At 42.9% G+C, this 25,883-nt stretch overlaps 1 protein-coding gene and 1 long non-coding RNA gene across 36 annotated transcripts in view; one reads left to right on the top strand and one right to left on the bottom strand.

Moving 5' to 3' along the window:
* Positions 1–25,883, top strand: part of LOC122636519 (CUGBP Elav-like family member 1) — a 253,063-nt gene that overhangs the window by 46,437 nt on the left and 180,743 nt on the right. The window contains exon 1 of one of the 35 annotated variants that reach the window (XM_043827825.1): positions 2,107–2,276. The exons of the other annotated variants lie outside the window; for them this stretch is intronic. The gene's annotated coding sequence lies outside the window, so the exon portion shown is untranslated. Of the gene's footprint in view, positions 1–2,106; positions 2,277–25,883 lie in introns of those variants that run through there. 35 annotated transcript variants of the gene reach the window in all.
* LOC122636525 overlaps positions 5,710–25,883 on the bottom strand; it is a 206,070-nt gene continuing 185,896 nt past the window's right edge. The window contains exon 4 of the long non-coding RNA XR_006328971.1: positions 5,710–7,427. This is a non-coding gene — a long non-coding RNA (uncharacterized LOC122636525). The remainder of the gene's footprint in view (positions 7,428–25,883) is intronic.

Below are 25,883 nucleotides of genomic sequence, written 5' to 3'. Positions count from 1 at the left end.
CTGCCTGCCCAGGTGAACGGTCTGACAAATACTGCCAATTTATTTGCTACGTCCACCGGGATAACGTAAAAATCATTGTCGGTTTACTTAACGCTCGCGCGCGAAATAGGTACTTGCGTTTACATATCCAACGTTGTTCTCGACGCTTCGTTCTCTTTGAACGTCACTGATTTTAACTCTCGAAAGTGACATGTAATTTCTTGAATATGGAAACGAATTAACGATTAATATCGCAATTATTCGATAGATTTTTTTTTACATCGACAAATATTTCTTCCTTTCGTTGGAACGATGATAAAACTTCAATGTTATCCAATCGTTGGAATGTTTACTAAATAAACTCGTGCCGAGCTCGTATCATCGTCGTTTTTTAAACGGAGCTATTGTAAAAATGTCGATAAATAAAATCTCGCGGACGAATTTGAAATAATGGTCGAAACACGCGGTGGTCGAAATTGTAATTAACGCGATAACCGAGAACATACGTGGTGGTCGCGTTTTCCCAAAGTACTTACGCTTGAAGCGCTCTCGAGCCCCAGGAAAAGAGGATTTGTCCGGCTGGCCGGATTTCCAACCATGTTTCAAACAAAGAGTATCGAGTTGCGCGATGCGTGAAACAAGGTCACATGTAGAATCTAAACGTGCACACGTATATGTCTATATTCTAAGCTACGTGCTCGAGAATAACTCGGGCTTCTTCTACATATTTTCTACATATTTCATACATCGCGACTTTGTTTCGTCGATCAAGACGTTTCTACGAGTCGAAGTGGAACTGGTAAAACGATTTGTCGATGAACGCGAATGTTTCGTGGATTTGTTTCGACGCAAGGAATGGCGATCTTTAAAACGCATGCATGCATTTAATCAAAACAACGGATATGTCATTAGCGCGGTAATTCGTATATGGAAGTAAAAGTCATTGCGTTCTTTTGTATCGATCAGCTGTTATTAGTTTTATACGGTCAATTTCAGCGACACAAAATACGTTCGACTCTTCTCGCGAGACAAAGTTGCTCGGTCGGACGATGGAGAATCAATGAGATGACAAGCGCGCTTATTCGCAAAGGATAGAAACGTGCGCTATAGTTCGATAGGGATAGGGTGGACGGTTGTGTGCGAAAGGATTCGAGGCATAAAAAAGAGACGCCGAAACGCAAAAGAACGCAGAAACGTGAACGAATAGTTGGAGCGTATTCGGGCTCACGAACGAATGTGCATTCAGTTGGATTCCAACGCAGAAGCTATTCGACGAGAGAGAGTCGAACTATTTCGTTGCGTCGGACCTATGGGAATTTTATAGGCAAAGGATAGAAAACTCCGACCGACAAAGGATGGTAGAATATTTTATACGATTTTATTTTATTACATGCCTTTCGTTCATTCGGTAGGATCATAAAAAATTTCTTCAAACTCTGATAAATTTTGATACGAACGAATAAAGCAATAAGAATCATACGTTTCGAAGATGTTGCACATTCTAATATTTACGATTTGTCTATCGAGTTACGAGACACATTTCTGTAACATTCGCTCGTTTATCTCCAACGAGCGGCCCGAGGTTTCTCGGTAGGAACATTCGATACTATCTTTAATTTATCTAACTTCTCATTACTGCAACGATCGAGACACATGTAACATCGCCTTGGACGAAGTCCAGACTTTAATTCGCTCTTGACTTTCGTATCGATAACATCCGTATCTCAATTATCTCTTACGAGGATATACTCTTATTCGGTTTTCGTCGTATCGTACTTCGATTATCCAACGAATATATATGTATATATCTATCTATCGTGAAATTGTTATCGCAATGATCCGTTATCGATTCGTTTCGTGTGCGTTAAGAAACAATTAGTCGAAGAACGTGCACTTTCGTCGCCGATTAAACTGGCACACGTTACGCGTATTACGCTTTGCTCCGAAGCTTTCTAGTTATAATTGCAGGCAAAGTACTTCTGTCTGTGCCTGCGCGCGTCTGCGTACGTGTGTGCGCGAGAGAAATAAATTTCAGTTCAAGTATAGAACAAGCGTACTCGAGAAGATCATTAAATTTTAATGACAAGATGCTATATAATTGAAGCAAATAAGACGAAGAGAGAAAGAAACTTGAAGATCTTCGTACATCGATACGAATTTCCTGTTCGTGTTTATAAGGTGTAACGCACGTGCGAAAGGCGTTGTTATCATCGCGTTCGTAAATGTTCCTATAATAACGTCACGACACGAACTTATGCTACCACGATCGAAGGTGGTAACGTTGGACCAACTTCCGGGTATGTAATGTACGTACGTGCACCTAGTCATTACTCGATAATACCTATCTACGTCGCATCCCTGGACGGAAAGGCGGTGTTACGCGTTGATAGATTACAATACGAGACAACTCGATCGACGACGGCGATCGTCAAATTATTTTCCCCATAGAGGATCACGTTAAAAATTTTGCATTTTTGTTTACATACGAATGTAGAAAATACGATGCATGATTTCATGTAATCGCAAAATTTCTAATATACTTCCCGCGCAAATACGTATCGTTTTTCATAGAAAATAAATATTAATATTCGACGTTGCGCGTAAAATTTTTATGTATCATCGCGTATGAGTTTTTTTTCTTTCTTTTTTTTTTTTTTTTGAAAAATCGTTTTCACTTGGGAGAGCGAACAACCTATCGCAGTTCGAAAAGCACCGCCATATAAACATTAGAAACGTTCGGTAGTCCCCGCGTGTTGCTATAGTAAAAATAGAGAAACGATATTGTAGTCGATCGATCTCCGATTGTGTAGAAATGTTTGACAATTTTCAAAGCGATTTAACGAAAGAGATAGAAAAAAAAGAAAAAAAAAGAAACGGGCAAACGTCAATTTAATGTCATCAACAGAATGAAATCATTACTGATTCAACGAACTCGTCGGTCTATTTGCTTTATCATCTCGGAATAAAATCGACTATTATCTGAAAACAGGATGAATTTAACAGCGGTTAGTTATCTATCATCGATCCTACTATCGCCTAAATTTCGAGCGGTCGAAAAGTCCGAACGATGAAAAATCTCCTATCGCTCGAGTCGCGCGCCTGATATTTTTCTTGATACATACATATCCAACGTACACAAATATATCTCGCGACGTTTCACGGAACCTAATTTATCGTTTTGCTCGTACATTTTTACGACAGCACCTGATGGTGGATACATAACGCGTACGTATGTACATATTTAAATATACGTATTCGTGCGAGTAAACTTTGCAAACGTAGTAATAAATAATTAGGATAGTGCGAAAAGATCGGCGATAATAACGATAGAGCTTTGTAAATCATCGAGTAAATCGTTCGTTCGTTATCACCGGGAGCTCCATCTATACGTTTGTGACCAGTCTAATTTATCTCGTTTAAAGCGTAACGAACGGTATATAACGAGGATGAAAACTATTATTTCCATCTGCAGAATATCGATTTCCGTGGAAAATTTATCATTCGACAAAATTGACGGCGTTAGTCCGCATTTAGAATTTAATAAGAAGGTTAGACCATTATTTCCATCAACGGTATATCGACTTGAAAGCGGCAAAGCGTTAGCTCGTGCCACGGTTGGCGCGAGTGTCGAGTGGTACGCGTTGCTCTGGATCTGTGTGCACAGTCGTTCATACGATGTTCGCGAAGAAAGAACATTTGAATCGTTTCTCCGAGAAAATACATTATACTCGTTTGTGCAAAATAAAGCGTTAATTTTCTTTTACACTGGTACATTATTTAAAAAACATAAGAGAAAGAAACTTTGTAATACTCGAAGGAAATAAGGAGAAGAAGAGTAAACTCGAGTGTTTTGCTCGGGTAAATCGTCTTTCTACGGATAGCGCTAGCCAGCTATTTCCGATGAAAATAAGGAGTCGTGAGTCACACGAGAGTCGCGAGGAATACCAGCCGGCCTGTTAAACGAGCTTCGTCTCTGTCCCTCTTTTCTCTCCTCCCCCTCGGACTTGGCTGTGTCTTTCTGCCAGACCGTGTTTCTCTACTCGTTTCTCTTTTTCGTCTTTTCTCTCTCCCTCTCTTTCTATCTCTATCTTTCTCTTTCGCTCTCTACGTACAGCGCTCTACGAGAGTATGTTTAGATTTCGGAATATGCGAGTCATCCCTACCATTCCCTTTCAAAACTTAGCGTGCCGCTACTACTGGGCTAGTGTCAAATTACCACTTTCATGCACGCTACGCGCGAACGAGCTGACCGTAATCATCCACCGGTGCGTGTATAAATAAGGTCGTACTACATTTCCTACCTTTTAAGGATAAACCTTTTGTTCGTTTATTTCCTGTACGTTTAATCGCTTACGTTGCAATTGCCTTAAATAAATCTGACTCTGCAATTCTACGACGCAACAAAAACGAAACGGACTTTTCCTAAACTTTCATAGTTATATTTCGATTGTATATGGATTAAATTCGATGTTTGAATCTTCTGTAAAAAAATATTCACGTTGGGGATAAAAAATATTATATATATATAAAAAAAAATATAACAAATAAAAAAAAATAAAAAAAGAAAGGAAACAGACGAAGGCCATTGTACATAACATAGAAAGTTTAACTAACAACGAACTAGGAACGCAACTACATACATAGCTCCGAGCATCGAAACGATAACGCGCATACAAACACGAGTTTGCGTAGTGAGCTTGAAAGGGTGAAAGAGAGCGCGGCTAGCTGATACTACGTCCCCTCGGTGCATCGATCATGCTCGCGTCCGTGGCATCCGTTCGTGTGGTTTTCTCGTTGTTGGTTCCATCGTCTCGTCGTCGTCGGGACAACGTAAAAAGCGAGAGGATTTCTCGACTCGTCGAAAGGAATCATCGAAAAGAGGATTTTCATCGACGTGAATTCAGCTCGCCAAATCGTTCGTCTCGAATGACTTAACTTTCGTTTCTTCGCTAGCTCCTCTCTCTCTCTCCCTCTCCTCCCTTTTCTCTTTCTCTCTCGCTCGTTTTTTCTTTCTTTCTTTTTCTATCCGGCTCTTTCGCACGAACGATATTTTCGGCACGTTTGCGAATCCCGCAGCATAGGTACCGAGGGAATTCGGATCATCGTAAAGCCGACTAGTACATAAAATCGTTCTGTCGTCCTCCCACGATTCTCGCCAAGTTTCGCGACATCACTTTTATTCTCTCTTAACCGTTTCTTCGCTCGGGTTCGATCGTGAGAACGCGCCATCCTCTCGTAAACACGCTGCATCACCGTCGTCGATCGTCTGCGTCATCTGCGCCGTCGTCGTCGTCGTCGTCGACGACGACTTCGTCTGCATCGTCTACGTCGCCGTTCCCCATGGCGTAATACCGGGGGAGAAGGAAAATAGAAATTCCACCGATTTCCACGTCGTATTACGATCGCTTGGAAAAGTACTTACGCGACGCGTTCTCCTCTCGGAAATGTAGAATTTCTTGAGAGCTACCTGCCGGACGTACATATGTATTTAGAGGTACGTACTTACTTGACAAATATTTGCCCGATGGTATGCTACCTTTTCCCTACGAGTCTCATTACCAAGCCTTCCGTAAAATTACATTCAAGAGGAAACGATCGTCGGGTTATTATTTTCCGAAACGTTTATGAAACTACGTACATATGCATTTATCTCGCGACGATACGTGGGTGGATTAGTTCGATTAAAAAAAAAGCAAAGAGAGGGAAGGAGAGAGAAAGAGGAAAAAGAAACATAAAGTAGAGAAAAAAAACAATAAAACGAAAAAGTAGAAAAGTCTGTGGCGCGGAAAAATAGTAGCGCATTGGGAAAAAATGGGAAGGTAGCGATCCGTAGGGCGGACATTCGAATTTTTCAAATGTCACGCGACACCGGTAAAAAATTCGAAATAAAAACGATGCACGCACGATCGCGCGAGAAACGACGATCGTTTCCGGGATTTGCGTTGGGAAAGCGTTTGCTCCCCTCGGCCATCCTTTTCTATCTTCATGGCCCTTTTTTGCAACTCGCAAAACTGTTCTCCTCTCGCCGTTGGGATCGTTCTCTCTCCGTCTTTCTCTCAGACTGCCACTCGAAATGGGTCAAGAGGACAACGCAACCGTTGCTATTATAACGCCGTTTCGTCGCTCTAATCATTTGTAGTTGAAGCCCGGCCAAGTTTCGATATATCACGGAGCATCTCAATGAGGTGTAACGGTGCAACGTGTACTGCCAAACTGGAGCGGCTGCGCCACTGCGTTAGCTTAATTAAGAATTAATAGCGCGCTCTTCGAAAACAAATTAGCATATATCTCAACCATGGGTTTCAACCTCGCCCACGCTATTTTATTCCTCTATCTGTCTTTGTCTCTCTCTCTCTCTCTCTCTCTCTCTCTCTCTCTCTCTCGCTCTGCCTGCGTGTCCTCGTTCCTTCTCCTACCATAACGAAAAGCATATTCAAATTCGGTCTCGTGTACGTGTCAACGACGATCGAGCGGTTATCGATGAAGCCACGCGGGCCCTCGGTCGCATTCAACGTTTGCGAAACACCGCAAAGCCATTTAATTCTTCGTGACCATAAATATCACTCGAGAATATTAATTGCCCGATGCTGGAGTTAATACGATATCGAAAATCTACAGCTGCGCCGGTAGCCAACGCGAATGTCGCCCACTAATTGTTTCTCAGTGCTACGTGCGTTACGATCGCGTTGCTTTGCTCACCGTTATCGAGAAACCTTTTCTTTTCCTTTCCTTTTCCTTCTTTCTTAATTCTCTTCCCTTAGAACTCGGCGAAAAGTACCAACGTCGACTGTTTCTAATTCGATCGTATTATCGGACTTTCGACATATGGTCGTTAACCCTTATAAAAGTCCTTCGATAAATATCCTACAATCGGTGGACAAGTAACGTTTATGGTCTCGTAGTCCGCGATCAAGGACACCACCGTATAAAGGAGAAGAGGTTATAGGTAACTAGATTCGTATCTTTTACGTTTTGGAGAAAAATCGATCGAGCTGGTAATTGATCGATTTCGGATAAAATCGAGTATCGAACTTGGAACTGTAAAATTCGAACAATAAAACGATAGCCTTCCTTGCATTTCACGGAGTTTTATCACGCGGTACGTTTACGTTCTCTCGAAGTCATATGTTATTAATTTTCGCTCGGTTCCGCGAGAAGAATTATATTGCCTCGTAAAATGAAATTAAGAACGAAGGATGAGACGTACGAGTCGCAAATGTTTAAATCTCGTTTCTAGGTTTACGACAGGAGGGTGTTCGTAGTCTGGTGTTATATTTAGATCTACTTACCGATACTCGAAACTCGACTCTTCTTCCCTTCCTTCCTTTCTTCCTTCTTTCTTTCGTTCTCTCTTTCGACCTTCGACTCGAGGTGGAAGGCTCGTTTCGTCGGCTCGTCCCACGAAGATTCGTCATAACCGATCGAGAACTCGCGGTTATAAGTTTCTTCTGAAAATGATCCAAGCGCAAAAACGTTGCGTATCAGTAAACAGAAAAGTTTCGAGAAATGCGCGTGGAAAATGTGTGTCAACGTTTCGCTTAAAACTTCGATCAGAAATAACGATTGAGAGGATTCAGTTTCTGTTCTGTTCTATTCTGTTTTATTCCGTTCCACTTTATTCTATTCTGTTCTATTCTATTCTGTTCTATTCTATCCTATTTTATCCTATTCTATTTTCTCCTATTCTATTCTATTCTATTCTGTCCTATTTCGTCCCGTTCCATTCTTTATGTCAATTTTTCGTAAACCATTCTTATCATTACTGCGAGAGAAAAGAAAACATGTCTATCTGTCGAGTTAGGGATCGATGCCCTTCGACCCTGATTTCGATAAAGCCAAAAAGCACGTGCTTCGCCGGAGTCGGATAAAGTGGCAAAATTGTAGGGTGCTCCTCCTGGTCGATGTCTCATTTCGCTGCACCTTGGAGCGACCCGCAGCTTTTTCATTATCGCCGATACGGATGGAAAGGGGAGGTGGAGGAAAGATAGAGGGTGAAAACGGCGAACGAGGGTGAATTCGACGTAAGGAAGCTTGCCTTTTCACAAAAGTCTCGTGTTTTCGTTGTCGCTGTTTCTCTTCTTCCTTTTTCTTCTTCTCCTTCTTCCTCTTCTTCTTCCTCACTTACGAAATTAAGAAGCAGTTCGTCACGAGGAACGTCCGAGGGTGGCCAAATGAGAGTAGAGAAGGAAGGGAAGGAACGTTTTTCTATGAGAAGCAATTCGTTGCAGGCTCGACGAGTGTCGCTGCTCTTACAGCTCGATCTCCTTCGTCTCTTCTCTCTCCGTTCTTCTCCCGACTCGCTCGTTGAGTCAAATAAAAGAAAATCTTTCTCCTTTTTCCTTTTCTCGTCCGTTTCCCCCCCCCCCTTTTTTTATCTTGTTTCCGCGTCGTCTCTGTTTCTCTCTTCTGCTTCATTTGCAGCGTTTGTCCGCTTCGTTGCTATCAAAACCAACGACCCTACCACCGGCATCACCGGGCTCGTAAAGTTATTTTAATTTGGCAACTGCAAAATGGACTGGAAGATACGCCCTGTGTACGCGATACCGCGATTAAAACGCGTCCAATAATACAGTAGCCGGGCATTTATGATTCCGTCGATCTAAATAAACGTGTCGAATTGGTCGTTGCAACGTAAAACACGAGGCCATCGAGAACGGAAAGGATCGGGAGGAGACTTTACAAATTTTCGAGGATCGAGCCAGTTTTGGCTTTCGAATTTATACTCGATCGTTTTGGCAACGATTAATGCTACTACACGTTCTCGTTCGTCCATTCGTTCTCTCATTCGTTTCCATCGCTATCTTCGAAAATTATAGACATCGATAGATTCGTGCGAATTTCATTGTCCCTTCCTCCATTCTCCCCTTTCTCTATCTCTTCCTAATTCTGTTTTCACAGTGACATCTTTTATCGAGACTATAACGATTTGAAAAATGACGAGAGGTAGCTCGCGATACGATAGTTCACGTACATCCATGAAGATCGAAATTCTTTTGTCGCGTTACAGCCGTCGAGATTGGTTCAAAACGATTGGTCCTTCTCGATTCGTTTGGAAATTTCACTTTCAGAGTAGCGTGTGGGAAACCGATCGCGTGCCTCTAATTGTTCTCTACGATGTACTTCGCTATAAATTATTGTCAGACTGCTCGTCTCTACCGTCTTTCGTAAGGTTGCCTTGAGCTTTCAGACCGGTATTAACGTCGGAAGCTCACAATCGATTCTTATACTTGGAGAGTTTTTGAGAAAGGAAGGAAGAAAGAGAGAGCGAGATCTTCGCGTGTCCGTTCAAATACGATTTGTCGTAACGCTTTAGAATTTATCTTTCGACGAGCTGCGCCTTTTCCTTCTCTCTTGCTCTCTCTCTCTCTCTCTCTCTCTCTCTCTCCCTCTCTCTCTCTCTCTCTCTGTTCTTCATTGTATTATGTTTTAAAAGCTTGAAAAAAGCTCTTCACAGAAGAAGCGGAGACTCGAATGTGTTCCTAAACGTTTCTTTTCTCTCTCTCTCTCTTTCCTGTCTACGTTTTTCTTTCTCTATCTATCTCCGTTTCCCCTTCTTCCTCTCTATCGCTCTCTTTCTCGCTGAGGGAACCCTTTGACGCGTCCTTCAAATGGAATGCATAATTTCTCGACAATCTTTTAAATCGTTTAATCCCCCTTTGCTCTGTGAATGTTAAAAACTCTCTTTCTGCGCGGAAAATGGTAATGTGAATGGCGGAGGAAGAAACGTTTCAGAGGAGAAAATTCTACGGGGTTAAAACGCGCGTCTCCTAGACGAGAAGCAAAACTCGCAGCTCCAATTTCCGGAATTATCCACGGAGTGCCGTGCCCCGTGCCGCGAAACCTCGAATTTGTGGCGAAATTTAGGCCGGATACGAGAATCTCCAGGACGATGTACCTTCTTACTTCTTTTCTTTTTTCTCCCCCCCCTCCTCTTTTTACTTCTGGCGTATCGAAATCGAAAACTGAATTGCATCAACGATGCACGCTCAATGCTTCTTTCGTTCGTATCGTGTGAGAGCAACGATCGAATAATTTCGAGTGAAAAGAAATAGAAACGTTTGTTTCGTTGCAACTTACGCAAAGTAATAAACGCGAATACGATATAATTCATCGCGCGTCATACTTTGGACAACGAGATAGCGAATACGTCGCGTAGAGACGAGTAAAGATCGAAGAAAAGTAGAAACGGTGTGAACTTTCGGTGTTTCCAACGGAATACGTGCGACTATCTTATAGACGTAGTTCTATTTTCCATAGTACTTTCTTTTATTCTCTCTCTCTTTCGCGCGCGCGATACGATGCAATGTGTGCGGAACAAAAGAGAAGACGAATATTTAGTCGTGGGGTGGAAGAGCACGCGTGCGCTCTTGTTTACGCGATTCGTTTTACGATGGATATGAGCGTCTCGCATTCCGCACGAACTCTGTGTTCCTCTCATCCTCTCTTTATATTTCTAGTTTTCCATCTCGGCCAACGCTCGACGACGGAGTTTAACTCTACAAATCTCTATTTTCTGTCGGCCGAGATGGAACGAATTTAAACTCGCGTAATATAAAGAGCAGCGAGTGCGTGTGTAGTTACCTACGTAGCTACGTACGTGTGCATAAGAACGGGTACACATGGAAAAAGTCGAGCGCGCTCTATTAGCTCCCCTTATCAAAATGCACGACCCGACTAAAACTGCAATTTCTATGGAGCTGACGAAGGTGCGTTGCGATGCCAGGACCAAAGTGCAACGAAAACATTTCGTGAAATTATTTCCGACAATCGCTCTCCCCCCCCCCACTCTCTCTCGGTATCGTCGGCAACTAAGTTCGAAAAACTCCGTCAATCGCAACGTTTGCTCGATCGACGGGAACCTTTCTAGACTATTATTTCCATCCATTCGACGTTCCATTCCTTTTCCAGACATTTTCCAAATAGTACGCTCTGGATGCCATCCTCGAACGTTAGTTTTCATAGTTTAGTACGGAAAGGAACGTCGTGGTTGCACTCAAGGCATCTCTACGAGACGTCTCGACGTTCCTATTGAATGTATAATTCAAATTTCGTCGTATGAATAATGTGCAATGATGTACGGGACCGGCAGCGATAGGGGTGAGACGTAGGAACGTTTGCAGGGTGCGCGAAACACAGAGAAAGAGAGGGAGGGAGAGCTTTGCCTTGCCGCGAGTGTAACGCAATAAATAATAGACGCAGGGTCGTCCGTTTCTCTGTCTTCCCTCGGCAACTTCCCAGCGCGTCCCATCGCTGAAATATTCAATGGTAGTAATGGCCTGAAACTCGTTGCTACCCGCAGATCCACCTGTCGTTTGGGCACCAGATTCACGTCGGTTTTCGATTCTATACGTCTCATCCTTTCTCTCCTCTCCGTGCTCTCTTTCCCTCCATCGGCATCGTTCGATCGTTATACTCGATTTGGTCGCGTCAATCGTCCTGTCACTTTTATCCATCCTGTAGGTCTTCCGATATTATCGTTAAAACGTACAAAAGCAATAAGAATCGTTTCGCGAACGCGTTGCGTCAAGACGCTTTTATTTTCACTTATTAATTCGAATCAAAAACGAATGCGATCATAGGCCGAACTTTTGAAGGGAAAGAACGAGAGGGAGGGAAGACGAAATTCTTTTTTATTTCGCATCGAAGAAAAGAGCCGTGAAAGGGACAACGATTAAACGACTTTCGAATTAATTTATCACCCGGTAAATTGGCGAACTTTGCCTTTCCTATGCTCGAGAAAATTCTCCTCTCGTCGGCGAAAAGAAAGCGCAACCCTGTGTGTTTTCTCTTTCTTCCTTCTTGACTCCGCTGGAGGAAATAATCGAGTTAATATCGCTGCAGCGTGCAACGCAGATTGAAAAACTTTGGCTTCGCGCGATTAATTTCGTCGCGAATAATTTGTACAATTTTCGGCGGGTATGCGAAACAATGTCGATCGAACGAAACGACGGATATCTTACAATTTCGACGAAAAAAGAGAGAGAGAGAGAGAGGGAGGGAGAGGGAGAGAGAGAAAGTCGGAGGGAGAAAGTAAAATTTTCAAACTCTATAAAAGATAACGAAGATAGATAATCTCGAAAGAGTGGCGTGTCTGCAAGCACGAGAAAATGAGAAAGAAATAGAGTGAAAGGGAGAGGGAAAGATCGATAAGCTTTCTTCGATAGCGTTTGCGTACGTACTGTAAGACTTTGCAGTCAAAGTTTCTCTTCGAAATCTTTTCTTTTCGGCGTCGAACTTTACGATTACCGCTCTCACTTCGAGCGAACCACGCGACTTTGCCTTTAAATTTCTAGGAAAAAGTCCGCACCTCGAATCGATGGTCACCCAACTTTCGTGCGTTCCTTCGACGTCTACCTTAATCTCGATGAGTGCACTACGAAGAAAAAGCAGAGAAAAAGAGGAGAAAAGAAGGAGAATTACTCGGGAGCAGAGAATTAATCGAGAGTCTTTCAACTAATTCGTTCGCGAGTCACTTAACCTTAGACACTTTTACGAACGACGAAGATATTTGGCCTTGTTTGCGATCTACTTGGCACTAATCTATTCGCGTCAATTTGACGAACGTCTCGAAGCATCTTGAATCGATCTCTAGAGAAACGTGTCCGTCACGATCGATCGATCGCTTTCGATGATTTACAAGCGTCTATATAACGAAGACGTGACTTATTCGTCGATGATACATCTCTTGGCAAAACTATTTTATACAACGGATATAGCATATAACGTTATCATTGATAATTGCGATTAGTTGATTCAACGATCGAAAAAGGAAAGAAATAGGTAGATTTCGATGATAAATAAACGCGAAACGTCGTTACAATAGAAGGCAGCGGTCCCCTTCCGTTCGTAGGTGACAGTGATAGAACTGCCTGACCGTGCCACCCTTGTCTCGCCACAAAGGATAGATATAAGCTCGTAAAATATGGCAGGGATCATTAAAGTAGTATTTTCCGGGCAAATCGATTTACGATTACGAAGTCGTCTGTTTTATTCATCCGACGACGAAAAACGATCGTGGCTGGGTGGCGGGATGGCAAGCACGAAAAAGTGAGGTCGGCTACTCGTTTTCGAAATAAAACGACCTTATACGACGTTCAAGGAAATGCCAGTTTTCTTTTTTATTCGTCGTAAAAATCGATCAGTGCGGAAAAGAGAGAAAAAAGAAAAGAACCAGAAGATGCCTTTCACACGAATAATTTTCAAATCGTCCAAGTTTGTCCTTTGACGATTTTTCGTTTAATTATAAAGTTCGCCTTAAAAAAAAAAATAAAAAAAATAAAAAAAAATTCAACCTAGTTTTTGCAAATAACGAAGCTCCAAATGGCACGACGGAATCAATTCGATCTTGACCTATTTCGAAACTTTCTTCAAAGTTTAATACCAATGGGTAGAAAAGGGAAAAACAAGGTAAATATGTTCGAGATATATAAACGAAGGATATTCACGTTACGACACGCGTATAAGCACAAATATTTCGTGATATTTCAATAAATTAGTTTTTATTCGTCTGATAAGTAACATTTTCATCGACATGAATCGACATTACGCAAATCCAATGATTTATCCTTGCAGGCCGATTAGAAAAATAAGGTCGTACGATACTACAATGACACACCAACTCGCGTAGTAGACGAACGTAACAGTAAACGAGAGAGTCTGTGCGTAAAGATCGGTCGAGCGAAAAACATACGTGATCTCTCGCGAAATTTAACGTTTGATATGCGAACGATCGTCGTTTAGCATGGAAGGTTCATAGCGGAAGGCAAGACCCACGGCGATGATCGAACGAGACGAACGAATCAAAGGTACGTCGTAAGTACATACACGCGTACGTATGTACCAAAGCGTGATTGGCGTACAGCCAGTTGGCCATATAATTGAACATCGCGTTCCCCTTGGCTTGCTCCAGTGTCGTTCGCCGTTTAAGCGAGACTCACACGGCGCATAAATCAGGACAATTAGTTTGCCTACTCGTCGTAGCTCGCAGTCGACGACGAAGAGAAGAATTCATAAAGGTTCTATCGGTTATATCCACCTTTTGCCAAGAGAAAATCAATCTCGAATTCGACTTTTCTCTTCGAACTCGAGGCTTTCGAAAAGTTTTCGATCACTCGCAATACCTTAACGATAATAATAATGATAATAATAATAACGAAGCTCCGTTATCCGAATAACCTTCGAAAATCGTTGATATCTTCGTTCTTTAATCGTTTAAGCTAACCACCGACGATAACGATCCGCCGAGCTTTTATATCCTTTTAAACGGGCAGTAATAATTACGCTACGACGATAACGACTTGAGAGGGATAGTTTATGGTTGTACTTGACGTTTTATAGTTTTCTAGATTAAAAAGAAGCTGGTATATCGACTTCTCGTGCGTTTAATACGAAAGCGTCGGGAGGAATCATTTCAAGATTTATTTCTTACCGTTGTCGTCGACGAAAAGAAGAAAAGGAAGGAAGAAAGAAAGAGGAAGAGACGTTTGAAGAAGTCGATAATTCAAAGTCGTCGAACTGAGCCAATGGAAAACTCGTGACATTGTTATTATTCGAAGGATCGGTCGGGAAAGTGGCTTCGATCGTTCCTTCGAGATTTCGTGGTTTGCAACATTAAATGACCTGTCATACGGCTGGTACGGCTAGCGAAACTGTTATTTGAGGATCTCCACCGAGTTAATCCTCTTCCTCTATCTCGTCCTCGGTCCCAGGGGCATCGAATGAGTTTGCTCGGGATACGCCGAACGCGCGGACGATGTTGATCGTTTGCTAGACCAGTAGAAATTATCATCACTCGGATGTACTCAGTATGTCTAGTCGACCGAGCGAATTCGCCAAGCGTTTACCGATGTTACGCACTTCTCCGAGTTAGTAACATGGCAAGTAGTAATTACGAACTTGGCAACGTTCTAACGTAATACGTTGATTTTCTTTTCGCAAAGTTATATTTTCTGTACGATTTTTTTCCCCGTCGTTCTTTCCGAATCCTTACTCGAGTATTCGTAAAGCAAAATGGCTTCGACGAAATCGTTCGTCGACTCGGAACAAGAAAATAAAACGATCGTAAATTTTTTTTAACTCCGAAGGATGATTCACAAATTTTTTTTTTTTTTTTTTTTTTATATATACGTTTAACGAGACGGAACTGGAATCATTTTTATTTATATTTTTCATATAGAATGCGTACAATAGAGTTCGTTCCAAGGAGTAAGAGAAAGAGAGAAAATGTACGATATTACAGGCCAAATATTTCCGTCGCGATGCCATCGAGCTACCTCGGCCTGGTTACGTAATTGGCCGTAAAGAACGCATCTCCGACCGCGGCTGCGATCGCGACTGCGATCTGCCAATTTCGAGTGACGGATAATCCCGTCAGCGAGGACTAAAGTTAGCCTCTAGCACGATGGACGCCGTCGGAGTCAGATGGTGAATACGACTTTTCTATTCGACTTTACCGTTCTCTCCTTCCATCTTTTCCCGTCACATTCAATGCTACCGTATCGTTTCCATCGCGTAAAACTCCTTCTCTACGAGCGCCCACCTTCTTTCTCTCCCCCCCCCCTCTCTCTTTCCCTCTTTCGTCTTACATTCTCTGCATTATGCGAAATATTTTTAAAACGTTATTCGAAGACCGTCGCATTCTATTTATTTCTTGTATTATTCAAGAAATAGAAACCGTACTTTATTACTTATTTATCGTTAGAAACGTATCTGATGTATTTATAATTTTCAAGCTAGCCGCAGTCAGTCCATTTAAACCGACTAGGATGTAAAAAAAGAAAAGAAAAAAATAAATAGTAACACCGAACAAACGTATTTAAAAGTAGCTTCCATGCTGCTTCCATGCTTATGAAGTCATTGGCCCGATCGATTAGTCACGAAAGAGATGGCTGGCATAAGGCGCCGGGAACATGGTCAGAATAGAAGCGAAGTGGAAGAAACGTTATTTCCGACGAGATCGATCATATCCGTCGACATCTCGTACGCTCCGAAAAGTCCCATGGTAATCGCGTAGCGTGAGACACGGTCGTTAGAAAGCGGAGCTTCTAGCTGCTTTGCCAGTAGCCTTCTCGTTCCTAGGGTTTTTGAAATTAGGAGCCAATTCGCCGAGTACTTTTGGTTCGACTTTCGCGAGAGGTACCATCGATCCTTGATCCATCTAATTACTTTTTATGCATTTCACCCGTGTATCCGTGTCCTTTCAGCTAAGGTTATTCGTCATTCGTGTTTTTGTTTAAACATCTGATAATTACGATAATTAAAGGGGGAAAAAAAAAAGGAAAAATTAATGTTTAAAGAAAAAAAGATAATTATTCGGACAACTCGATTCGAATCGTAATATTTCTTTCGACGTGTTTGACAAGAAAACAAATGCTTCTTTTCGCAGTGATTAAGTTGGATATTTTATTCTTCTTTTTTTTTGTTATCGTAAAAGGACTAATTAGAAGCCAACTATCGTAGGTTAGCATTTTATTGTCCAAGTTGACGAGCGACGAAAGCGCCGATTCCTCGTGACCTAAGCTTATTTCCTGCCGTTGTCGTACGTTCCTTTCGCGAGCAATACGAGTTCTCTGCGCGTGCGTTTTTGCATTCATTTAGATGGTAATCACGCACGGCGACATTTTATTGCGGAGGAACACGAAGCCTGTACCGCCCCTACCCATTTGCTTCTTCCACCCTTCACGACGACATTTATATCCCATCCTTTCGTCGTCCAACTCGAAAGGTACGTCGACGCCGCGTGAAACTTAATCCAGAAAAAGAATCGATTCTATTCCTAGGAATCGACTCTATCTCCAATCGTTCGTTAATAATTATTTATGATTTTAATGAAAAATAAATAACTTTGTGATATCAAAGAAACGAAACGCGTGTACAGTACGTCGTTGAAAAGTGTGCTGCACACGAAAGCAATCCAACGTAAGTTATCAAAGTTGTTAATTCCGATCTTAGATGTTCCTCGAGTATCTAGTAAAGAGGATCGTCTATGTAATGGCTATTGGAAAATGGTCGATTCGTTGCGAAAGTGGTCTCGATAGAGGCGAAAGGAAGATTACAACGTGCGGTGCGGTACGTTTTAATAATTGAAATAATAGAGGGGTCAAAGAAAGAGCAGGATGGAAGAGGGATCGAGGAAACTAAGAGCCGAAAGCCAATGGAAAGAGGTCGGGTAGAGTGGGAAGAAGGCAATACCGATAGCAGAAGCTCCGGTAAAGCTGCGCTAGGTAGAAGGAAAAGCTTTCTTCGCATCACGGTCGCTTAAGTGGAAAGTAACGAGCGGCGGTTACGTTGTTACCTTCGCCACTACCATCACCGCCATCATCGGCATCGGGAGAAGCATCACCGTTGCTGGTGGTACCAGCGGCGGTAGCGTCATCGGTAACACAAGGAGCGTACACGGCTATCGACATTTCGTCGTCGTAGCCCGTACCTTGGGTGAGCCCTTGAATGCGTAATCGTTTGCATGCAACGTCTACCAAGTTGAGATCCACGACAGTGGACTCTCGATGGAGAACAGAAAGGGAAGGATAATCAAATCGGAATTTGTTCGACTCGTTTCGACGAGGGCACCTGTCACCCTTAGCAAGTAGAGCAACGGATAATTTATCGTCGATAGATCGAAAAGGGGCTGCTTCGAAAGGACGCGGAATAATTGAAGGGACGACTTCCGAAACTTCTCTCCATCTCTCGAATTATTCCGAAGGATCCAAATGTCTCGTGTCTCCGTGTGAACGGATTGCGAACGGACAAGAGTATAGAAATTGCGTCTTTTGTTTATCTCGTCGAGACTACGTTAGGACGAGTCCGATCGTTGAGACGTCACGTTCGTTTCCTTTTTATTCTTCGTCGATAACGATAGCGTACGAATTTTTAACGAGAGGTTAGGTCCTGTCCCTGATAACGGAATCGCATAAACGTTATAACCGGTGGATACTACCGATATTAGCCGCGGAGATAAAAGGCAATATAGTGGATACGTCGAATCCTCTTATCCTTGGCACAAAATTAATATCGCGTAACGTAAGCTTTCTTTGGAAGCGGATATCACGAGCACTACGGTCTATTAGCTATTGTATTACCTGTTCCGTTGGCTTAGGGAGACCTTATCGCGTCGCAAGAAAATTAACGAAGCCACGGTTGGTCGTAATGAGGGTGAAAAATCGAAGACACGATTCGTGCGTGTGCGTACGTGCGTATAGGAGGTACAACGATATTTTTCAGCGTGCTCAATTCTACGTTTCGACGTTCTCCAGCCTTCAGGAAATTGAACGAATATTCGATTCTCTCCTCCCCTGCCGCCTTGCCCATCAAAATCGTGACTGAATTCGCACCGACGTTATGACGACAAAGGGTGCTCGACGATCCGTTTCATCGTTCTCTCGCCAACGAAAAAGCGATGGTAACGAATTTTCTATGTACGCGGAAGTCGTGTGAAAAAAAAAGTTGCGTACGCGTTATCGAGCGGCACGTCGCATCGCGTCGACGAGTAATTCCTGATGATCTCGATTGCTCGATAACACTCTCGCGTTCACGCTTAGCGGACGTTCTCGCGATCACGTTTGCGTTCACGTGCATGCATGCACGCACACGCGCGTTTGCAGGTATGCGATACGCTTACTCGTTAACGACATATGGTGTACAGAATGTGCTCTCCGAAGTGATAAGATAACAGTTGGTGCATATTAGGTCTTATCGGAGCTGGATATGTTCAGATAAAACATCTCGATTTTTTCCCTCCTTCCTTCTTCTCTCTTCCATTGCGCGGATCGATCGCGTTTTTTTTAAATAAGATACTCGCGCTTCTCTTCGACTCATTTCATTAAGGAGAACGATAACAAAATTTCTCTCTGATCTTTTAATCTTTTGGCAGCAAAAAAAAAAACAAAACAAAAAAAAAAGAAATGAAAAATAAAAAAAAAAGATACGAGAGACCGAATAAAAGTTAGCAAATTATTTTACCATTTTTTACTGTCAGAATTTTGAAGATTTTCCAGAAATCTCTGATGACAGGTTTTGATTTTAGATTGAAACTTTTTTCTAGAGAATTAAATTGACGTGCACGGAAAAATTGTACGATCACAAAGCGGATTACTCGTTATTTCTTTTTATTTTATATATACGTATATATTTTTTTTTTCTGCCATCATGCAAATTTACAGGCGGAAGGAAAAAAGAAGTCGCATAAATCGTCGCAAGAAATTCCGATGAAAAGAAATCAAAACGATTCGAAAGATGCATTGTTGCGTAAAATATTATAAAATAGACGGTAGGAAAGCCGGCGAAACGTTATGATTCAATGAGCTCAAGAGCTCGATCGTTTGCCGTTAAAGGGTTGAAATAGACCGTGTACCAATTCGTTTGGACGCACAACCTCTCGCTGCCATTGATGTAAATGCGCGGGTAATAAGCAGCAGGATGCGTTCGAGCACGGTGGACAGCGTCATTTTACAAAAGTACGATTGCCTCGAGCTACGTCATCGTTTCGTCGATATCTCGCAGGTTCCGAGTAGGTACTCGAATTCACCCACGAAATACGATCGTTCGATAAACTTCGGTAAAGATAAACAGTCGGTTTTTATTTATGCAACGACATTTTCTCAAGGTTTTAAGTCGTATCGCGCGACAGATAAGATTCGTCGTTCGTTAGAAACAACAAAATATTGTTCCACCTTCTCGAATAAATCGACGTAATTCGTTCGGACTTGATCGAGAGTTTAATTCGTTATTAAAATCGGCGAGATATTTAATTTTTGTTCTCTATCTTTTTTCCCATAATTTTCCTTACCTTTTCAATCGTCGTTCTAAAGAGATTACAAAGAAAACATCGTCGCTACGTAAATCACATATGTATTTACGTATACTTTTTCAAAACCCCCTTTCTCCTCTTTCTCAGTCAAGCATACGAAATACTTTGATAACATTGTCGTCTTGTTCGGAATTTTTCGCTCGATCGCAAAGCCGAAGCTGCCGAGGCCGGGGGGCAAACGGGAATCCCATTACCACCGAATAAAGAACCGAAATTCTAGACGTTATAACGCGCGAAGGTATGTAGCTTTACCGCGGAACACCGCGGAATGAAGCTGTGCGGAGAGCTCGCGCGTTTTCTTCGACGGTTCCCAAGGGAGCTCTAACGATGTTGCAGCGCGAAGAAATTCAAACGGTTTCGTCGCACCCCCTCCCTCCCCCCAGCTGCCTTTAGTCGCATCGATATATACTTGTACACCTACGTGCGCCTTGTAAACGCGTATATATACGTTTTTCTCTGTACACAAGCAACGGTCTCGAACGAATACCGACGCAAATATGCTTTTAAGAACGCAGCTGGTCTTGCATAGCGAAGGTATTCTTAACTCGCCTTTGTGGGTTCCTGTATTCTCCCCCTCTTCTCTCTCTCTCTCTCTCTCTGCCCCTCTCCTCTATCTCTTACTAGCTCGCACTAGCAACTCCGTGCTAGTAGTTTCTTCCAAGCATGAAGAGTTTCTTTTACCAAGAAGATGCATCGTTTTGCAAGCATGGAAGATCGATCGTCGAGTCTCGCGCTCGCGCATCCATCCGTTGCACCTTAGCGCATTCGCATCGTCTTACTATGATTACTACGCCGAAACATGATACCCTTTTATACGAAACTTTTATCCGCCATGTACGTACTATCTTCGTACGATCACCTAAAACGTATTGTTTAAATAATAATCTTAACTCGACGCGTAATCACTTTCCAACCTTATCTCGGGTAGCGATAACTTTTTGTTGGTTCACGATTGCCGAGGAATTTTCCAGGCCTTCGTTATCACCGATCAAACAGCGATAAGCTCCGTTCTTCACGATTCACCGACTAACGTGAGAATTTCAATCTGGGTTTACTCGACGAACGAACGGTCGAAAATAATAAAGAGCAAATATTTTTGTAGTCACGTAAAATCCTTTCATTTCGTTCCATTTCATTTCTATTTTTCTTTTTTTTTCTTTTTAACCTTTCTTTGACGTTAAATCGTAGAATTTTATCCGCGATACATTCTTAAGACGATATTGAAACCGTAAATCTTCCAAACACACGGATCAATAGCCACGCGTATGAGAGACCTAGGTCTTAATTTCAGCGACTGCCAAATACAAAAGCGCTCGTGGAAGTGCCTCGAAGCGATAAAACGGAGGGTGTAGAAACCGATAAGGGAGGGTCACGTAAAAGACAAGGGACCCTTAGACGGTTGACGCGAAAACGATCAGGTAGAAGGACGTGGTGCTTCGTTTTTTCCCTTATCTTTCCTTTTTTCCAACACGCTTCTTGGATTTGAGTTTCTCTTTCATCCTTCGCGAAAGTTCTTCATTTTCTTTACGCGCCTTTATCTTTATTTAAAGCCGAGGAGAGAGAGAGAGAGAGAGAGAGAGAGAGAGAGAGAGAGAGAGAGAGAGAGAGAGAGAGAGAGAACTTTCCAAAGCAAGTATTCTTTGACAGGTTTATCGAGGAATATGTATTTGCTTGTTAAATAGATGGAATCGAGATAAAGTTAATGAAATATCGCAATGTTGCAACGCAGCTCGTTGACTATGCACTTAAAAATATTTTAGCGAAGTAACTTTACAGACTTGTACGAAGAACCGTAGTTTCAATATTATCGTTCAAAAACAAGTTCTTTCCGCGAACGTATACGAGGAGTAGTAACGAGTCGGCAACGCTCTCATGAAAATAGAATCCTTTAAAATATCGCAAATCCTAGCGCGAATGGTAAATTAATTTCATCGGCTGGAGTGGCAGGATCTTGCGTCGCGAGATGGTAGTAAACTTTGAAAACTTACATAATAAGGAATTCCTGACGCGCGTCGGAAGTGGCATCTATATTTACATCAAAGCAACTCGCTTTCGACACGCGTCCGTGCAACTTCGTTTTCTCGAGACGTTGCTACGTCGAAGCGGACTGGTTAAATTTAACGTCGCTCTCGCTGTAATCAAAGTCGATTACGCATCGTTTTTCTCTCGAATCGCCGTTACTGCGTCGACCGAGCCGATGTTTTATTCGTAAACGATAAAGGCGATCGTTTACGAAGAGACGTCAAATTGGCCGTTTCTAATTGAATATCAAAGAACGTCGCAGCATCATCTCGCGTAATCGATTAACTCCTTTCTTCGTACAGTTTTCCATGCTGTTCGCATTTGTCTATCGTCGGTAGAACGATTCCAATTGCGACTAGCGTCGATCGATCGGACGAATATCGTGAGCGCTCGATCGTAAAGGGAAGAAAAGGAAAAAGAGAAAGAAGTTTGGAATCGGAATCGAGCCTCGTCGTAAATCGTGGCCGAGCTTCCTGGAGGAACGTACGACGTTCGTACGAGAGCTACGATATTCCACAATGACCATTCTCCACAGCTTGGCACGGAGCCAGCTAACACAAGGAAACACGTGTTCAAGATTAGCTGGGCACGACAGGTGCCACTGCTCGCAAGCCTTCGACCAAGTTTGCATACGAGAGCCCCGTATAACGTTCCTATGCTTACGTTGCCAAAGACCCAACAATCTCGAAGACACTTTTTCGAGAGCGAAGCGACGATTGAAAATCGCCAACTTAACGAAACTCGCTAAAAAGGGGAAGAGAAGGAAAATGGAAGAAGGAAGAAGAGAAAGAAGGAAAAGGAAGATGAGAGCGACTCTTTCAGCCGTTCCTCAGGATCCTCGATTCCTCTAAATTCGTACGATAAACTTGGCAAATAGCGCGTTTATTTATATACGGTCATACATGGACCGTATTTCCACTGCGACGTTTGCAAATTAATCGATTCGTTTTGCAGTGGATCGCAATTATTTAACGAGACAGGCGGAAATGCAGATATGAAAAAATGTATGAGAACGTACATTTATCTTGACTATTTCGAGATAGAGTATTTGAAAAAAGTCAATTAAGAAAAAATTCATCGGGAAGAGCGTCTCTCTTATATGTCGATCGTATTAAATATTTGTATCCTCGATTATCGCTTGAAATTTAGAAATTGTGTCGACGTAAGGAAGATATATTCGAAAAGAGAGAGAGAGAGAGAGAGAGAGAGAGAGAGAGAGAGAGAGAGAGAGAGAGAGAGAGAGAGAGAGAGAGAGAGAGAGAGAGAGAGAGAGACAGAGACAGAGACAGAGACAGGAACGGAGAAAAAGAGAAACGGCTGGTCGCTAACATATTCGAAGCTTACGTTATCGTTCGTTTCTGTTTATACCCGTTCTATTCTTCGTGGTACGCAAACTCGTTCGAGTAATGTTGTGCGAAATCGATAAACGTTATATCGTAGAACCGCTGACGTGGACGACGATCGTTGGTTCATTGCTGCTGGCACTGTCGCCTCGGCTCGCATTTTCATCGTAGCATATAACACAACTGTTTAGGAGAGTTCACGGCCACACCTGTGCCACGATTGCTTTTGATAGAGTCGCCGGACGTATAGCCACCTACGCGGTTAAACTTCTCTACGCTTCTCTCTGTTACGTTCTATCTGTATTTTACATTTATGACATTTGTATCGCCTTTTGTCCTTTCCTTTTATTTACCATCGAAAGTTCGTACGAGTATTAGAAAAACTTGGTAATCGATAAGAGTATCTTCACGGAATTGCAATGATCGAAATCATTTTCATAAGTACCTACTTCAAACTTCGTAATCTTTTGATCTTATTGTTTGTTCTAAGACGACTCGAGGGAAAGACTTTGCCAATTAGTATGAGAACTGCGAGTGAGGAATCGTCTTAAGGCTAATATACCGTCGGTGTATTTAGTCAGTCGGTAAGTTCTATATCATGAGGTATTCGGCCGGATCGTACGAAGCTGAGAGTATCGCGGATTCAAACTGCATTGCGGAACCCGGTTGTACAATAGAATGCAAGAAACTCGGTGTTCGCGGTGGATTCGTATGCTAGAAAGAGCCGAGCCTTTCTCGTACGTCTTACGTAGTTCGTAGTACGTAAAGCGTAGAGGGATAACCAGCCGTCTGCCACGCAGGAGGTAGGAAGATAGATACGTCAGTGTCTCGCAGCACGCTGGTCGCGTTAATTACATCCCTTGCTTCCTCTCTCTCTCTCTCTCTCTCTCCCTCCGTCTCTCTATCTCTATCTCTAACTCTTACGTACACACGTACACGCGCACACACATTCATTCTCGTTTCACCCTCCCTTTACATCGTTCTTGTTTATACGTGTGCATGTATGTGTTCTTGCGCGCATGATGCACCGTACGAAGGTGCTCGACATCTTAGGGGCCACTGAAACGTTGCCAGCCTGGTGACCCCATGGTAATTGGAAACCGCAAGGTGTATACGTAAACGATGCAATGGCGTCAAACCACCGACGCGAGAATTCTAATCTTACGGGAAAGACGGTACTCCTGAAATACCACTGAGAACTTTGAAATCAACAAAGTACTCGGATATTCCGCTTTGCGTAAGACACGAGGGACATCGTGGACCGTCTCTCGAAAGATCGCACGACCGATCGATATTCGTGTCGTTTCGCAAAGTACTTGGATCGAGCTTTAATCGTATCTAATGTTTCGGCGAAGAAGATTTTACAAATTCATATCATTTTGTAGAAAAACGCTTTCTTTTTTTTATATTCGATTTTTTAGAGTACCCTTGAAAAGTACACGGATATCGGGTAATAAGACGAGATTCTTTTTTGCGCGGCTCGATATTTATTTCGACGCGCGATTCGATATTTATTTTGACGCGCGACTCGGTATTTATTTTGACGCGAGTATCCAGTTATGTTTTGCGAAAGAGCACGGTTGTTGCACGCTAACCGTACGTCTTACCATTGTTTCGTCGATCGTGAATGAAAAAAATAGGCGCGTCATTTCGACGAAGAAGGATGGTTGAAAACGTCGAGCGTAACGCAAACAAACGGAAATATCATTTCTTGCTGAGATAATCACGGCCAAAGGAAGCCGCGCGTTTCCCTCGCGTGAGAGCTACACTCGTGTTACTTAAAATATCAAGCATTAGCATATTCCACTCAGGCGAGTGCGGACGTTTGTATCAGCGGAACGCGGTTGAACTTGCACGTAACCTACGACTTCGCCGTAACCCAGACGCAATCCTACAAAATGTCCCTCGACGACGCTCCGGGCCGTCGCAATGTTTCGTCGAGTAACTAATAACAATTACGATAATAACAACGAGTGATTAATGATCATCCCCAAGTCCGCTTGGACTCGTTCAACTCGTCGACGCATCGTAAAATGAAGAAAAAGATAAAGACGAATCGTTGTAAAAAAAAAGGAAAAAAAAAAAAAAGAAAAAAAAATTATCGCGAATCTTCCTTTCGTTTCGCGATCTATCGAAGCTTTAGCGAGGCTATAAATTCTCGAGCAATGATCGTGTCGTAACGTCGAAGAGGGGAGGAAGAGGAGGAGGAGGAAGAGGATAGGAGTGGGATAGGAATGGAAGGAGAAAGAGAAGAGGAGATCGGAGTTAGGGGAGAGGATGATCGGAACGTTCGTAGTTAGAATAATGATATTTCTGGGAGCGAGCGACTCGGTCCACCGTTTTGAGCCGGTGCTCTGGCTGTGTTGGCGAGGTAATAAAGGAAAGCCCGTGGCACGGTAATGGCGCGCGGCTCGTGTAATTACCAGTTATGCGCCGATGGTATATGAGCCGGGCGTACTAACGGGCCTATACGGGGCCAAAGCGAGTGTAATGTGTCACTGTCGTCGGTCTACAGTATCCGAATGGTTATCACGGACGTGCTCGGGGGGTGGTGCCAGCGTCGTCGCTCGACGGACCGGCCGGCTGACCGGTGGTTGGCCGACCGGTGGGGGGAAAGCTTGGGGGAATACCAGTGTCGTTGCTGGAGAAGGAGCAACGCGAGTAGGGGTGGAACGTGGTCCGCAGAGCCTACAGTTAATAACAGGGCTGAAATGTCGTTGGCAACTCGACGCTTC

This window comes from Vespula pensylvanica, chromosome 22 (assembly GCF_014466175.1).
Source record: "Vespula pensylvanica isolate Volc-1 chromosome 22, ASM1446617v1, whole genome shotgun sequence".
Classification (NCBI taxonomy): domain Eukaryota; kingdom Metazoa; phylum Arthropoda; class Insecta; order Hymenoptera; family Vespidae; genus Vespula; species Vespula pensylvanica.
This window is presented reverse-complemented; position numbering and strand designations above follow the sequence as displayed.